General features: G+C 56.7%; 1 protein-coding gene across 1 annotated transcript in view; it reads left to right on the top strand.

Moving 5' to 3' along the window:
- The window catches only part of LOC137325104 (stearoyl-CoA desaturase 5-like), a 104,808-nt gene that overhangs the window by 83,536 nt on the left and 5,343 nt on the right, over positions 1-15,929 (top strand). The gene's annotated exons all lie outside the window — the stretch shown is intronic.

Raw genomic sequence — 15,929 nt, 5'->3', positions numbered from 1 at the left:
TGATCAGCACCACTTCACTCAACTCCAGCCCACTCCCTTACTGATACCTGGGCTCCTCCCCCAGTGATCAGCACCACTTCGCTCAACTCCAGCCCGCTCCCTTACTGATACCCGGGCTCCTCCCCCTGTGATCAGCACCACTTCACTCAACTCCAGCCCGCTCCCTTACTGATACCCGGGCTCCTCCCCCTGTGATCAGCACCACTTCGCTCAACTCCAGTCCGCTCCCTTACTGATACCCGGGCTCCTCCCCCTGTGATCAGCACCACTTCGCTCAACTCCAGTCCGCTCCCATACTGATACCCGGGCTCCTCCCCCAGTGATCAGCACCACTTCACTCAACTCCAGCCCGCTCCCTTACTGATACCCGGGCTCCTCCCCCAGTGATCAGCACCACTTCGCTCAACTCCAGCCCGCTCCCATACTGATACCCGGGCTCCTCCCCCTGTGATCAGCACCACTTCACTCAACTCCAGCCCGCTCCCTTACTGATACCTGGGCTCCTCCCCCTGTGATCAGCACCACTTCGCTCAACTCCAGCCCGCTCCCTTACTGATACCCGGGCTCCTCCCCCAGTGATCAGCACCACTTCACTCAACTCCAGCCCGCTCCCATACTGATACCCGGGCTCCTCCCCCAGTGATCAGCACCACTTCGCTCAACTCCAGCCCGCTCCCATACTGATACCCGGGCTCCTCCCCCAGTGATCAGCACCACTTCACTCAACTCCAGCCCGCTCCCTTACTGATACCCGGGCTCCTCCCCCAGTGATCAGCACCACTTCACTCAACTCCAGCCCGCTCCCTTACTGATACCCGGGCTCCTCCCCCAGTGATCAGCACCACTTCACTCAACTCCAGTCCGCTCCCTTACTGATACCCGGGCTCCTCCCCCTGTGATCAGCACCACTTCGCTCAACTCCAGTCCGCTCCCTTACTGATACCCGGGCTCCTCCCCCAGTGATCAGCACCACTTCACTCAACTCCAGCCCGCTCCCATACTGATACCCGGGCTCCTCCCCCTGTGATCAGCACCACTTCACTCAACTCCAGCCCGCTCCCTTACTGATACCCGGGCTCCTCCCCCAGTGATCAGCACCACTTCGCTCAACTCCAGCCCGCTCCCATACTGATACCCGGGCTCCTCCCCCTGTGATCAGCACCACTTCACTCAACTCCAGCCCGCTCCCTTACTGATACCCGGGCTCCTCCCCCAGTGATCAGCACCACTTCACTCAACTCCAGCCCGCTCCCGTACTGATACCCGGGCTCCTCCCCCTGTCATCAGCACCACTTCACTCAACTCCAGTCCGCTCCCTTACTGATACCCGGGCTCCTCCCCCAGTGATCAGCACCACTTCACTCAACTCCAGTCCGCTCCCTTACTGATACCCGGGCTCCTCCCCCTGTCATCAGCACCACTTCACTCAACTCCAGTCCGCTCCCTTACTGATACCCGGGCTCCTCCCCCAGTGATCAGCACCACTTCACTCAACTCCAGTCCGCTCCCTTACTGATACCCGGGCTCCTCCCCCAGTGATCAGCACCACTTCACTCAACTCCAGTCCGCTCCCTTACTGATACCCGGGCTCCTCCCCCAGTGATCAGCACCACTTCACTCAACTCCAGTCCGCTCCCTTACTGATACCCGGGCTCCTCCCCCAGTGATCAGCACCACTTCACTCAACTCCAGTCCGCTCCCTTACTGATACCCGGGCTCCTCCCCCTGTGATCAGCACCACTTCGCTCAACTCCAGTCCGCTCCCATACTGATACCCGGGCTCCTCCCCCTGTGATCAGCACCACTTCACTCAACTCCAGCCCGCTCCCTTACTGATACCCGGGCTCCTCCCCCTGTGATCAGCACCACTTCACTCAACTCCAGCCCGCTCCCTTACTGATACCCGGGCTCCTCCCCCTGTGATCAGCACCACTTCGCTCAACTCCAGCCCGCTCCCATACTGATACCCGGGCTCCTCCCCCTGTGATCAGCACCACTTCACTCAACTCCAGCCCGCTCCCTTACTGATACCTGGGCTCCTCCCCCTGTGATCAGCACCACTTCACTCAACTCCAGTCTACTCCCGTACTGATACCCGGGCTCCTCCCCCTGTGATCAGCACCACTTCACTCAACTCCAGCCCGCTCCCTTACTGATACCCGGGCTCCTCCCCCTGTGATCAGCACCACTTCGCTCAACTCCAGTCCGCTCCCTTACTGATACCCGGGCTCCTCCCCCAGTGATCAGCACCACTTCGCTCAACTCCAGTCCGCTCCCATACTGATACCCGGGCTCCTCCCCCAGTGATCAGCACCACTTCGCTCAACTCCAGCCCGCTCCCTTACTGATACCCGGGCTCCTCCCCCTGTGCACAGCACCATTTCGCTCAACTCCAGTCCGCTCCCATACTGATACCCGGGCTCCTCCCCCAGTGATCAGCACCACTTCGCTCAACTCCAGTCCGCTCCCTTACTGATACCCGGGCTCCTCCCCCTGTGATCAGCACCACTTCGCTCAACTCCAGCCCGCTCCCTTACTGATACCCGGGCTCCTCCCCCTGTGATCAGCACCACTTCGCTCAACTCCAGCCCGCTCCCTTACTGATACCCGGGCTCCTCCCCCTGTGATCAGCACCACTTCACTCAACTCCAGCCCGCTCCCATACTGATACCCGGGCTCCTCCCCCTGTGATCAGCACCACTTCACTCAACTCCAGCCCGCTCCCATACTGATACCCGGGCTCCTCCCCCTGTGATCAGCACCACTTCGCTCAACTCCAGTCCGCTCCCTTACTGATACCCGGGCTCCTCCCCCAGTGATCAGCACCACTTCACTCAACTCCAGCCCGCTCCCATACTGATACCCGGGCTCCTCCCCCTGTGATCAGCACCACTTCGCTCAACTCCAGCCCGCTCCCTTACTGATACCCGGGCTCCTCCCCCTGTGATCAGCACCACTTCGCTCAACTCCAGCCCGCTCCCTTACTGATACCCGGGCTCCTCCCCCTGTGATCAGCACCATTTCACTCAACTCCAGTCCGCTCCCTTACTGATACCCGGGCTCCTCCCCCTGTGATCAGCACCACTTCGCTCAACTCCAGTCCGCTCCCATACTGATACCCGGGCTCCTCCCCCAGTGATCAGCACCACTTCGCTCAACTCCAGCCCGCTCCCATACTGATACCCGGGCTCCTCCCCCTGTGATCAGCACCACTTCGCTCAACTCCAGCCCGCTCCCTTACTGATACCCGGGCTCCTCCCCCTGTGATCAGCACCACTTCACTCAACTCCAGTCCGCTCCCATACTGATACCCGGGCTCCTCCCCCAGTGATCAGCACCACTTCACTCAACTCCAGCCCGCTCCCATACTGATACCCGGGCTCCTCCCCCAGTGATCAGCACCACTTCGCTCAACTCCAGCCCGCTCCCATACTGATACCCGGGCTCCTCCCCCTGTGATCAGCACCACTTCGCTCAACTCCAGCCCGCTCCCTTACTGATACCCGGGCTCCTCCCCCAGTGATCAGCACCACTTCACTCAACTCCAGCCCGCTCCCTTACTGATACCCGGGCTCCTCCCCCTGTGATCAGCACCACTTCACTCAACTCCAGCCCGCTCCCATACTGATACCTGGGCTCCTCCCCCTGTGATCAGCACCACTTCGCTCAACTCCAGCCCGCTCCCATACTGATACCCGGGCTCCTCCCCCTGTGATCAGCACCACTTCGCTCAACTCCAGTCCGCTCCCTTACTGATACCCGGGCTCCTCCCCCAGTGATCAGCACCACTTCACTCAACTCCAGTCCGCTCCCTTACTGATACCCGGGCTCCTCCCCCTGTGATCAGCACCACTTCGCTCAACTCCAGCCCGCTCCCTTACTGATACCCGGGCTCCTCCCCCTGTGATCAGCACCACTTCACTCAACTCCAGTCCGCTCCCATACTGACACCTGGGCTCCTCCCGCTGTGATCAGCACCACTTCGCTCAACTCCAGTCCGCTCCCGTACTGATACCTGGGCTCCTCCCGCTGTGATCAGCACCACTTCACTCAACTCCAGTCCGCTCCCTTACTGATACCCGGGCTCCTCCCCCAGTGATCAGCACCACTTCACTCAACTCCAGTCCGCTCCCATACTGATACCTGGGCTCCTCCCCCTGTGATCAGCACCACTTCGCTCAACTCCAGTCCGCTCCCATACTGATACCCGGGCTCCTCCCCCTGTGATCAGCACCACTTCATTCAACTCCAGCCCGCTCCCTTACTGATACCCGGGCTCCTCCCCCAGTGATCAGCACCACTTCGCTCAACTCCAGCCCGCTCCCTTACTGATACCCGGGCTCCTCCCCCTGTGATCAGCACCACTTCACTCAACTCCAGCCCGCTCCCTTACTGATACCCGGGCTCCTCCCCCTGTGATCAGCACCACTTCGCTCAACTCCAGTCCGCTCCCTTACTGATACCCGGGCTCCTCCCCCTGTGATCAGCACCACTTCGCTCAACTCCAGTCCGCTCCCATACTGATACCCGGGCTCCTCCCCCAGTGATCAGCACCACTTCACTCAACTCCAGCCCGCTCCCTTACTGATACCCGGGCTCCTCCCCCAGTGATCAGCACCACTTCGCTCAACTCCAGCCCGCTCCCATACTGATACCCGGGCTCCTCCCCCTGTGATCAGCACCACTTCGCTCAACTCCAGCCCGCTCCCTTACTGATACCCGGGCTCCTCCCCCTGTGATCAGCACCACTTCACTCAACTCCAGCCCGCTCCCTTACTGATACCTGGGCTCCTCCCCCTGTGATCAGCACCACTTCGCTCAACTCCAGCCCGCTCCCTTACTGATACCCGGGCTCCTCCCCCAGTGATCAGCACCACTTCACTCAACTCCAGCCCGCTCCCATACTGATACCCGGGCTCCTCCCCCTGTGATCAGCACCACTTCGCTCAACTCCAGCCCGCTCCCATACTGATACCCGGGCTCCTCCCCCAGTGATCAGCACCACTTCACTCAACTCCAGCCCGCTCCCTTACTGATACCCGGGCTCCTCCCCCAGTGATCAGCACCACTTCACTCAACTCCAGCCCGCTCCCTTACTGATACCCGGGCTCCTCCCCCAGTGATCAGCACCACTTCACTCAACTCCAGTCCGCTCCCTTACTGATACCCGGGCTCCGCCCCCTGTGATCAGCACCACTTCGCTCAACTCCAGTCCGCTCCCTTACTGATACACGGGCTCCTCCCCCAGTGATCAGCACCACTTCACTCAACTCCAGCCCGCTCCCATACTGATACCCGGGCTCCTCCCCCTGTGATCAGCACCACTTCACTCAACTCCAGCCCGCTCCCTTACTGATACCCGGGCTCCTCCCCCAGTGATCAGCACCACTTCGCTCAACTCCAGCCCGCTCCCATACTGATACCCGGGCTCCTCCCCCAGTGATCAGCACCACTTCACTCAACTCCAGCCCGCTCCCTTACTGATACCCGGGCTCCTCCCCCAGTGATCAGCACCACTTCACTCAACTCCAGCCCGCTCCCGTACTGATACCCGGGCTCCTCCCCCTGTCATCAGCACCACTTCACTCAACTCCAGTCCGCTCCCTTACTGATACCCGGGCTCCTCCCCCAGTGATCAGCACCACTTCACTCAACTCCAGTCCGCTCCCTTACTGATACCCGGGCTCCTCCCCCTGTCATCAGCACCACTTCACTCAACTCCAGTCCGCTCCCTTACTGATACCCGGGCTCCTCCCCCAGTGATCAGCACCACTTCACTCAACTCCAGTCCGCTCCCTTACTGATACCCGGGCTCCTCCCCCAGTGATCAGCACCACTTCACTCAACTCCAGTCCGCTCCCTTACTGATACCCGGGCTCCTCCCCCAGTGATCAGCACCACTTCACTCAACTCCAGTCCGCTCCCTTACTGATACCCGGGCTCCTCCCCCAGTGATCAGCACCACTTCACTCAACTCCAGTCCGCTCCCTTACTGATACCCGGGCTCCTCCCCCTGTGATCAGCACCACTTCGCTCAACTCCAGTCCGCTCCCATACTGATACCCGGGCTCCTCCCCCTGTGATCAGCACCACTTCACTCAACTCCAGCCCGCTCCCTTACTGATACCCGGGCTCCTCCCCCTGTGATCAGCACCACTTCACTCAACTCCAGCCCGCTCCCTTACTGATACCCGGGCTCCTCCCCCTGTGATCAGCACCACTTCGCTCAACTCCAGCCCGCTCCCATACTGATACCCGGGCTCCTCCCCCTGTGATCAGCACCACTTCACTCAACTCCAGCCCGCTCCCTTACTGATACCTGGGCTCCTCCCCCTGTGATCAGCACCACTTCACTCAACTCCAGTCTACTCCCGTACTGATACCCGGGCTCCTCCCCCTGTGATCAGCACCACTTCACTCAACTCCAGCCCGCTCCCTTACTGATACCCGGGCTCCTCCCCCTGTGATCAGCACCACTTCGCTCAACTCCAGTCCGCTCCCTTACTGATACCCGGGCTCCTCCCCCAGTGATCAGCACCACTTCACTCAACTCCAGTCCGCTCCCATACTGATACCCGGGCTCCTCCCCCTGTGATCAGCACCACTTCGCTCAACTCCAGTCCGCTCCCTTACTGATACCCGGGCTCCTCCCCCTGTGCTCAGCACCACTTCGCTCAACTCCAGTCCGCTCCCATACTGATACCCGGGCTCCTCCCCCAGTGATCAGCACCACTTCGCTCAACTCCAGCCCGCTCCCTTACTGATACCCGGGCTCCTCCCCCTGTGCTCAGCACCACTTCGCTCAACTCCAGTCCGCTCCCATACTGATACCCGGGCTCCTCCCCCAGTGATCAGCACCACTTCGCTCAACTCCAGTCCGCTCCCTTACTGATACCCGGGCTCCTCCCCCTGTGATCAGCACCACTTCGCTCAACTCCAGCCCGCTCCCTTACTGATACCCGGGCTCCTCCCCCTGTGATCAGCACCACTTCACTCAACTCCAGCCCGCTCCCTTACTGATACCCGGGCTCCTCCCCCTGTGATCAGCACCACTTCACTCAACTCCAGCCCGCTCCCATACTGATACCCGGGCTCCTCCCCCTGTGATCAGCACCACTTCACTCAACTCCAGCCCGCTCCCATACTGATACCCGGGCTCCTCCCCCTGTGATCAGCACCACTTCGCTCAACTCCAGTCCGCTCCCTTACTGATACCCGGGCTCCTCCCCCAGTGATCAGCACCACTTCACTCAACTCCAGCCCGCTCCCATACTGATACCCGGGCTCCTCCCCCTGTGATCAGCACCACTTCGCTCAACTCCAGCCCGCTCCCTTACTGATACCCGGGCTCCTCCCCCTGTGATCAGCACCACTTCGCTCAACTCCAGCCCGCTCCCTTACTGATACCCGGGCTCCTCCCCCTGTGATCAGCACCACTTCACTCAACTCCAGTCCGCTCCCTTACTGATACCCGGGCTCCTCCCCCTGTGATCAGCACCACTTCGCTCAACTCCAGTCCGCTCCCATACTGATACCCGGGCTCCTCCCCCTGTGATCAGCACCACTTCGCTCAACTCCAGCCCGCTCCCTTACTGATACCCGGGCTCCTCCCCCTGTGATCAGCACCACTTCACTCAACTCCAGTCCGCTCCCATACTGATACCCGGGCTCCTCCCCCAGTGATCAGCACCACTTCACTCAACTCCAGCCCGCTCCCATACTGATACCCGGGCTCCTCCCCCAGTGATCAGCACCACTTCGCTCAACTCCAGCCCGCTCCCATACTGATACCCGGGCTCCTCCCCCTGTGATCAGCACCACTTCGCTCAACTCCAGCCCGCTCCCTTACTGATACCCGGGCTCCTCCCCCAGTGATCAGCACCACTTCACTCAACTCCAGCCCGCTCCCATACTGATACCCGGGCTCCTCCCCCTGTGATCAGCACCACTTCACTCAACTCCAGCTCGCTCCCATACTGATACCTGGGCTCCTCCCCCTGTGATCAGCACCACTTCGCTCAACTCCAGCCCGCTCCCATACTGATACCCGGGCTCCTCCCCCTGTGATCAGCACCACTTCGCTCAACTCCAGTCCGCTCCCTTACTGATACCCGGGCTCCTCCCCCAGTGATCAGCACCACTTCACTCAACTCCAGCCCGCTCCCTTACTGATACCCGGGCTCCTCCCCCTGTGATCAGCACCACTTCGCTCAACTCCAGTCCGCTCCCTTACTGATACCCGGGCTCCTCCCCCAGTGATCAGCACCACTTCACTCAACTCCAGCCCGCTCCCATACTGATACCCGGGCTCCTCCCCCAGTGATCAGCACCACTTCACTCAACTCCAGCCCGCTCCCTTACTGATACCTGGGCTCCTCCCCCAGTGATCAGCACCACTTCGCTCAACTCCAGCCCGCTCCCATACTGATACCCGGGCTCCTCCCCCTGTGATCAGCACCACTTCACTCAACTCCAGTCCGCTCCCTTACTGATACCCGGGCTCCTCCCCCAGTGATCAGCACCACTTCACTCAACTCCAGTCCGCTCCCTTACTGATACCCGGGCTCCTCCCCCTGTGATCAGCACCACTTCACTCAACTCCAGCCCGCTCCCATACTGATACCCGGGCTCCTCCCCCAGTGATCAGCACCACTTCGCTCAACTCCAGTCCGCTCCCATACTGATACCCGGGCTCCTCCCCCTGTGATCAGCACCACTTCACTCAACTCCAGTCCGCTCCCTTACTGATACCCGGGCTCCTCCCCCAGTGATCAGCACCACTTCGCTCAACTCCAGTCCGCTCCCATACTGATACCCGGGCTCCTCCCCCTGTGATCAGCACCACTTCGCTCAACTCCAGTCCGCTCCCATACTGATACCCGGGCTCCTCCCCCTGTGATCAGCACCACTTCGCTCAACTCCAGCCCGCTCCCTTACTGATACCTGGGCTCCTCCCCCTGTGATCAGCACCACTTCGCTCAACTCCAGCCCGCTCCCTTACTGATACCCGGGCTCCTCCCACTGTGATCAGCACCACTTCGCTCAACTCCAGCCCGCTCCCTTACTGATACCCGGGCTCCTCCCCCTGTGATCAGCACCACTTCACTCAACTCCAGCCCGCTCCCATACTGATACCCGGGCTCCTCCCCCAGTGATCAGCACCACTTCGCTCAACTCCAGTCCGCTCCCATACTGATACCCGGGCTCCTCCCCCTGTGATCAGCACCACTTCACTCAACTCCAGCCCGCTCCCATACTGATACCCGGGCTCCTCCCCCAGTGATCAGCACCACTTCGCTCAACTCCAGCCCGCTCCCATACTGATACCCGGGCTCCTCCCCCTGTGATCAGCACCACTTCGCTCAACTCCAGTCCGCTCCCTTACTGATACCCGGGCTCCTCCCCCTGTGATCAGCACCACTTCACTCAACTCCAGTCCGCTCCCTTACTGATACCCGGGCTCCTCCCCCTGTGATCAGCACCACTTCGCTCAACTCCAGTCCGCTCCCTTACTGATACCCGGGCTCCTCCCGCTGTGATCAGCACCACTTCGCTCAACTCCAGCCCGCTCCCTTACTGATACCCGGGCTCCTCCCCCAGTGATCAGCACCACTTCACTCAACTCCAGCCCGCTCCCTTACTGATACCCGGGCTCCTCCCCCTGTGATCAGCACCACTTCGCTCAACTCCAGCCCGCTCCCTTACTGATACCCGGGCTCCTCCCCCTGTGATCAGCACCACTTCACTCAACTCCAGCCCGCTCCCATACTGATACCCGGGCTCCTCCCCCTGTGATCAGCACCACTTCACTCAACTCCAGTCCGCTCCCTTACTGATACCCGGGCTCCTCCCCCTGTGATCAGCACCACTTCACTCAACTCCAGCCCGCTCCCATACTGATACCCGGGCTCCTCCCCCTGTGATCAGCACCACTTCACTGAACTCCAGTCCGCTCCCTTACTGATACCCGGGCTCCTCCCCCTGTGATCAGCACCACTTCACTCAACTCCAGCCCGCTCCCTTACTGATACCCGGGCTCCTCCCCCAATGATCAGCACCACTTCACTCAACTCCAGCCCGCTCCCTTACTGATACCCGGGCTCCTCCCCCTGTGATCAGCACCACTTCACTCAACTCCAGCCCGCTCCCATACTGATACCCGGGCTCCTCCCCCTGTGATCAGCACCACTTCACTCAACTCCAGCCCGCTCCCATACTGATACCCGGGCTCCTCCCCCTGTGATCAGCACCACTTCACTCAACTCCAGCCCGCTCCCTTACTGATACCCGGGCTCCTCCCCCTGTGATCAGCACCACTTCACTCAACTCCAGTCCGCTCCCTTACTGATACCTGGGCTCCTCCCCCTGTGATCAGCACCACTTCACTCAACTCCAGTCCGCTCCCTTACTGATACCCGGGCTCCTCCCCCTGTGATCAGCACCACTTCACTCAACTCCAGCCCGCTCCCTTACTGATACCCGGGCTCCTCCCCCTGTGATCAGCACCACTTCGCTCAACTCCAGTCCGCTCCCTTACTGATACCCGGGCTCCTCCCCCTGTGATCAGCACCACTTCGCTCAACTCCAGTCCGCTCCCATACTGATACCCGGGCTCCTCCCCCTGTGATCAGCACCACTTCGCTCAACTCCAGTCCGCTCCCTTACTGATACCCGGGCTCCTCCCCCTGTGATCAGCACCACTTCACTCAACTCCAGTCCGCTCCCATACTGATACCCGGGCTCCTCCCCCTGTGATCAGCACCACTTCACTCAACTCCAGCCCGCTCCCATACTGATACCCGGGCTCCTCCCCCTGTGATCAGCACCACTTCGCTCAACTCCAGTCCGCTCCCTTACTGATACCCGGGCTCCTCCCCCTGTGATCAGCACCACTTCACTCCACTCCAGCCCGCTCCCATACTGATACCCGGGCTCCTCCCCCTGTGATCAGCACCACTTCACTCAACTCCAGTCCGCTCCCTTACTGATACCCGGGCTCCTCCCCCAGTGATCAGCACCACTTCACTCAACTCCAGTCCGCTCCCATACTGATACCCGGGCTCCTCCCCCAGTGATCAGCACCACTTCACTCAACTCCAGTCCGCTCCCATACTGATACCCGGGCTCCTCCCCCTGTGATCAGCACCACTTCACTCAACTCCAGCCCGCTCCCTTACTGATACCCGGGCTCCTCCCCCAGTGATCAGCACCACTTCACTCAACTCCAGCCCGCTCCCTTACTGATACCCGGGCTCCTCCCCCTGTGATCAGCACCACTTCACTCAACTCCAGCCCGCTCCCTTACTGATACCCGGGCTCCTCCCCCTGTGATCAGCACCACTTCACTCAACTCCAGTCCGCTCCCATACTGATACCCGGGCTCCTCCCCCTGTGATCAGCACCACTTCACTCAACTCCAGCCCGCTCCCTTACTGATACCCGGGCTCCTCCCCCTGTGATCAGCACCACTTCGCTCAACTCCAGCCCGCTCCCTTACTGATACCCGGGCTCCTCCCCCAGTGATCAGCACCACTTCACTCAACTCCAGCCCGCTCCCTTACTGATACCCGGGCTCCTCCCCCTGTGATCAGCACCACTTCACTCAACTCCAGTCCGCTCCCTTACTGATACCCGGGCTCCTCCCCCTGTGATCAGCACCACTTCGCTCAACTCCAGCCCGCTCCCTTACTGATACCCGGGCTCCTCCCCCAGTGATCAGCACCACTTCACTCAACTCCAGCCCGCTCCCTTACTGATACCCGGGCTCCTCCCCCTGTGATCAGCACCACTTCGCTCAACTCCAGCCCGCTCCCTTACTGATACCCGGGCTCCTCCCCCAGTGATCAGCACCACTTCGCTCAACTCCAGCCCGCTCCCTTACTGATACCCGGGCTCCTCCCCCTGTGATCAGCACCACTTCGCTCAACTCCAGTCCGCTCCCTTACTGATACCTGGGCTCCTCCCCCTGTGATCAGCACCACTTCACTCAACTCCAGCCCGCTCCCATACTGATACCCGGGCTCCTCCCCCTGTGCTCAGCACCACTTCACTCAACTCCAGTCCGCTCCCTTACTGATACCCGGGCTCCTCCCCCTGTGATCAGCACCACTTCGCTCAACTCCAGCCCGCTCCCTTACTGATACCCGGGCTCCTCCCCCAGTGATCAGCACCACTTCGCTCAACTCCAGCCCGCTCCCTTACTGATACCCGGGCTCCTCCCCCTGTGATCAGCACCACTTCGCTCAACTCCAGTCCGCTCCCTTACTGATACCTGGGCTCCTCCCCCAATGATCAGCACCACTTCACTCCACTCCAGCCCGCTCCCTTACTGATACCTGGGCTCCTCCCCCTGTGATCAGCACCACTTCACTCAACTCCAGCCCGCTCCCATACTGATACCCGGGCTCCTCCCCCTGTGCTCAGCACCACTTCACTCAACTCCAGTCCGCTCCCTTACTGATACCCGGGCTCCTCCCCGTGATCAGCACCACTTCGCTCAACTCCAGTCCGCTCCCATACTGATACCCGGGCTCCTCCCCCTGTGATCAGCACCACTTCGCTCAACTCCAGTCTGCTCCCTTACTGATACCCGGGCTCCTCCCCCTGTGCTCAGCACCACTTCACTCAACTCCAGCCCGCTCCCTTACTGATACCCGGGCTCCTCCCCCTGTGATCAGCACCACTTCACTCAACTCCAGCCCGCTCCCATACTGATACCCGGGCTCCTCCCCCTGTGATCAGCACCACTCTGCTCAACTCCACTCCTGCTCCCATACTGATACCTGGGCTCCTCCCCCGGGTGCTCAGCACCACTTCTCGCTACTAAATTATATACTTATTTATAGATAATTACTTTTTAGTCTGTTTAGGTTTTTTTTCCCACTTCTTTTGTTTAAATTTAGCACCAAATTCTCAAGTTCCCATTCGGTTCACAATCCACTCTGTCCATGAGGCTCTCTGTGTTTCAGCAGATAACCTTCTACTTTATACTCCTTTTGAGAACAGCAGTTACAACTGCTCACTCAGCTTCCAGTTCACAGTAATTACCCTCTATTCAGGCAATTGACTATTGACTGTTAACTGCCACTGACTTGCACTTTCTGTTAAAGTTCTAAATTAAATTTTATTTTTCCACTCTCACCAAATTCTCAAGTTCCCACTCTGTTCGCGATACCAGCTCTGTGCTTCAGCAGATAACCTTCTACTTTATACACCTTTTGAGAACAGCAGTCACAACTGCTCAATCAGCTCAAACTTTAGTGAGTCCCATTCATTATTAGTTTCCCTGGAATGTCAGATATATTATCCTCTTCCTCTACTGCAAAAACTGACACAGTGATTATTCAACAAGTCTGCCATTTCCTTATTTTCATTTGCAATATTACCCGTATCTGTTTTTAAAGAGCCCACAATACCCTTGACTACCCTTTTTCTTCTAATATAATTGTATAAACTTTTTGTGTTAATCTTGTTATTCCTCACTAGTTTCTTTTTGAATTCCCTTTTTGCAGCTCTTACTATCTTTTTTGTCTTCCTTTGCTGTTCTTTATATCTCTCCCAGTCCCCTGGATTTACACTATTCTTTGCACTTTTGCATGCTCTTTCCTTTAGTTTTATGTTACCTCTCACCTCATGGCTGTTTTATTTGGTAAGTAGAACTCTTGCCCCTTAGGGGTATATACTGGTTCTGTATTAAGCTAAATTCTTTTTTGAACACCTCCCACTGTTCATCTGTAGTTTCACCCGAAAACAATTATGACTAGCTTGCTGTTGTCCGTCTGTATCTCATCTCGTTGAAGTTAGCCGTACCAAAATCTAGAATCCTAGTAACGTTTCTCCTTTTCAAACCTAAAATTGAATTTGATCATATTATAATCACTGTTAGATAAATGTTCCCTTACTATTAGATTATTAATTAAGTCTGGCTCATTACTCATTACTAAATCTAGTATGGCCTACCCTCTTGTATGTTCTGGAACATATTGCTCCAGAAAACTATATTGAATGCACTCAAGAAATTCACTAACTTTCATGACTTGAGCTACTCAGCTCTTCCCAATCTATATGAAAATTAAAGTCTCCCATTAAAACAACTCTGCTTTTGCTACAAGCCTCTCAAATCTCTGAATTAATACATTCTGCTACTTAATTGCTGCTACCAGACAGCTCCCATTACAGTTTTAAGTCCTCTCTTATTCCTCAATTCTAACCATGGAGTCTCCGCTGATTGCTTTCCCTTACCTATATGCTCTCACTAATGTTGTAATAGTATCTTTAATCAATAAGGCTGCCCCGCCTCCTCTTCTTGTTACCCTATCCTTTCTAAAGACCTCATAACCCGGAATATTTAACTCCCAATCATAATCAGCATGCATCCATGTCTCAGTAATGGCCACTAAGCTGTATTTGAGCCTCAAATTCACTCAATTTATTTCTTATACTCCGTGCGTTAGCATATAAAACTCTTATTTGGGCAACAGTCCCTAACCTGTTGTTCTGCCCTAATACTGTCTTTTTCACATCGTTTAACTTAACACATTTCTTATTTATCACTCCTGCTGTAACTACTTTAGTTATTTTAGTATTCCTTTCACCTGGAGTATCTATAATCACTGTTTGTGGCTTGAACTCTGCTCTTATCGTTTTTTTTTATCTTTAAACTATGATTTTTACTATTTTTTTACTGAGCCTCCTCCCCCTGCCCCCCCCCGACTGATTAGTTTAAAGTACTTTTTACCACCCTATTAATCCTTTCCGCTAGGACCTTGGTCCCAGCCTGGTTGAGGTATGGCCTGTTCCAACGGTACAACTCCCTCCTATCCCAGTACTGGTGCCAGTATCGCATGAAATGGAACCCCTCCTTCCTATACCATTCCTTTAGCCACATGTTCACCTTCCTGCTCTGTTTGTCCCTATGTCAGTTTGCACATGGCTCAGGTAATAATCCTGAGATTACCACCCTTGAGGTCCTGCATTTTAATTTAGCTCCTTACTCTTGATACTGCCTTTGCATGACCTCTTGCCTACTCCGTCCTATGTCATTGGTCCCAACATGTACCACAACAACTGGATCCTCCCCCTCACTTCCCAGATACCTTTCCAGTCGCTTCCAGCATTTTCTGTTTTTAATTGAAAGAACAATCCAATTAGCACCTTCTTCACACAGCCTCACTTACAGTCGCCACCATCAACACTTCTTCAGGCCGAACTCATTAACCTTACTTTCTCTCAGCAGAAGCTCACTCTGTCATTGTCTCACAATCACCCTCTTGCAGCTTCCAGTTCCCACTTTGTGGTTGCTCAACACAGCTGAGGCTAATCCTGTCCTCACCCTGGCCCTTGAAATTCTGCAGGGATTCTCCTGATCTTCTGCCACAGCTTGGCAGAAGACTGGCGGAACCACTGGAGAAAGAGTAAGCAGCAGTTTTTAGCCATTTACACCATTTTTGCAGGGATTCCACCAAATATCTGCTGCAGTTACGACAGTAGATGGGGAGAAACCCCACGCCAATTCCAGGCACCTGTGTCCAAACATACGCACTTTCTGGTCACCACTGGATAGTGATTAGGAATAGGAGCTTTGATGCTTTTCGGCCTTCCCTCCCACAGCTCTGGGTTCACTTAAACCAGTTGTAGTGCATCGTTACTGCTCTGGCTGGGATCAATTAACTCAATGGCATTTGATTTTATAAATACAGTACACAGACTTTCACTTCAACAGAAGAGAATTGTTCATATCAGAGTCTAGTCAAGCTGTGTGTACATTGACTCCTAAAGTACAAAATGCTTTAGATTTTAATCATTGTGAAGTGATTATAACAAAGATAGCTTGATCAGCTAAATAATTGGGCTTGGCACAGTTTATTTTACTTTTGGCAGCAGCTTTTAGTGTAAATACATTCAAGTGAGAATGGATTTTTAACAAGCAC

The sequence above is a fragment of the Heptranchias perlo genome, chromosome 1 (genome assembly GCF_035084215.1).
Source record: "Heptranchias perlo isolate sHepPer1 chromosome 1, sHepPer1.hap1, whole genome shotgun sequence".
In the NCBI taxonomy this organism is placed as follows: domain Eukaryota; kingdom Metazoa; phylum Chordata; class Chondrichthyes; order Hexanchiformes; family Hexanchidae; genus Heptranchias; species Heptranchias perlo.
The sequence above is the reverse complement of the archived record's forward strand: the minus strand, read 5'-3'. Positions and strand labels throughout refer to the sequence as shown.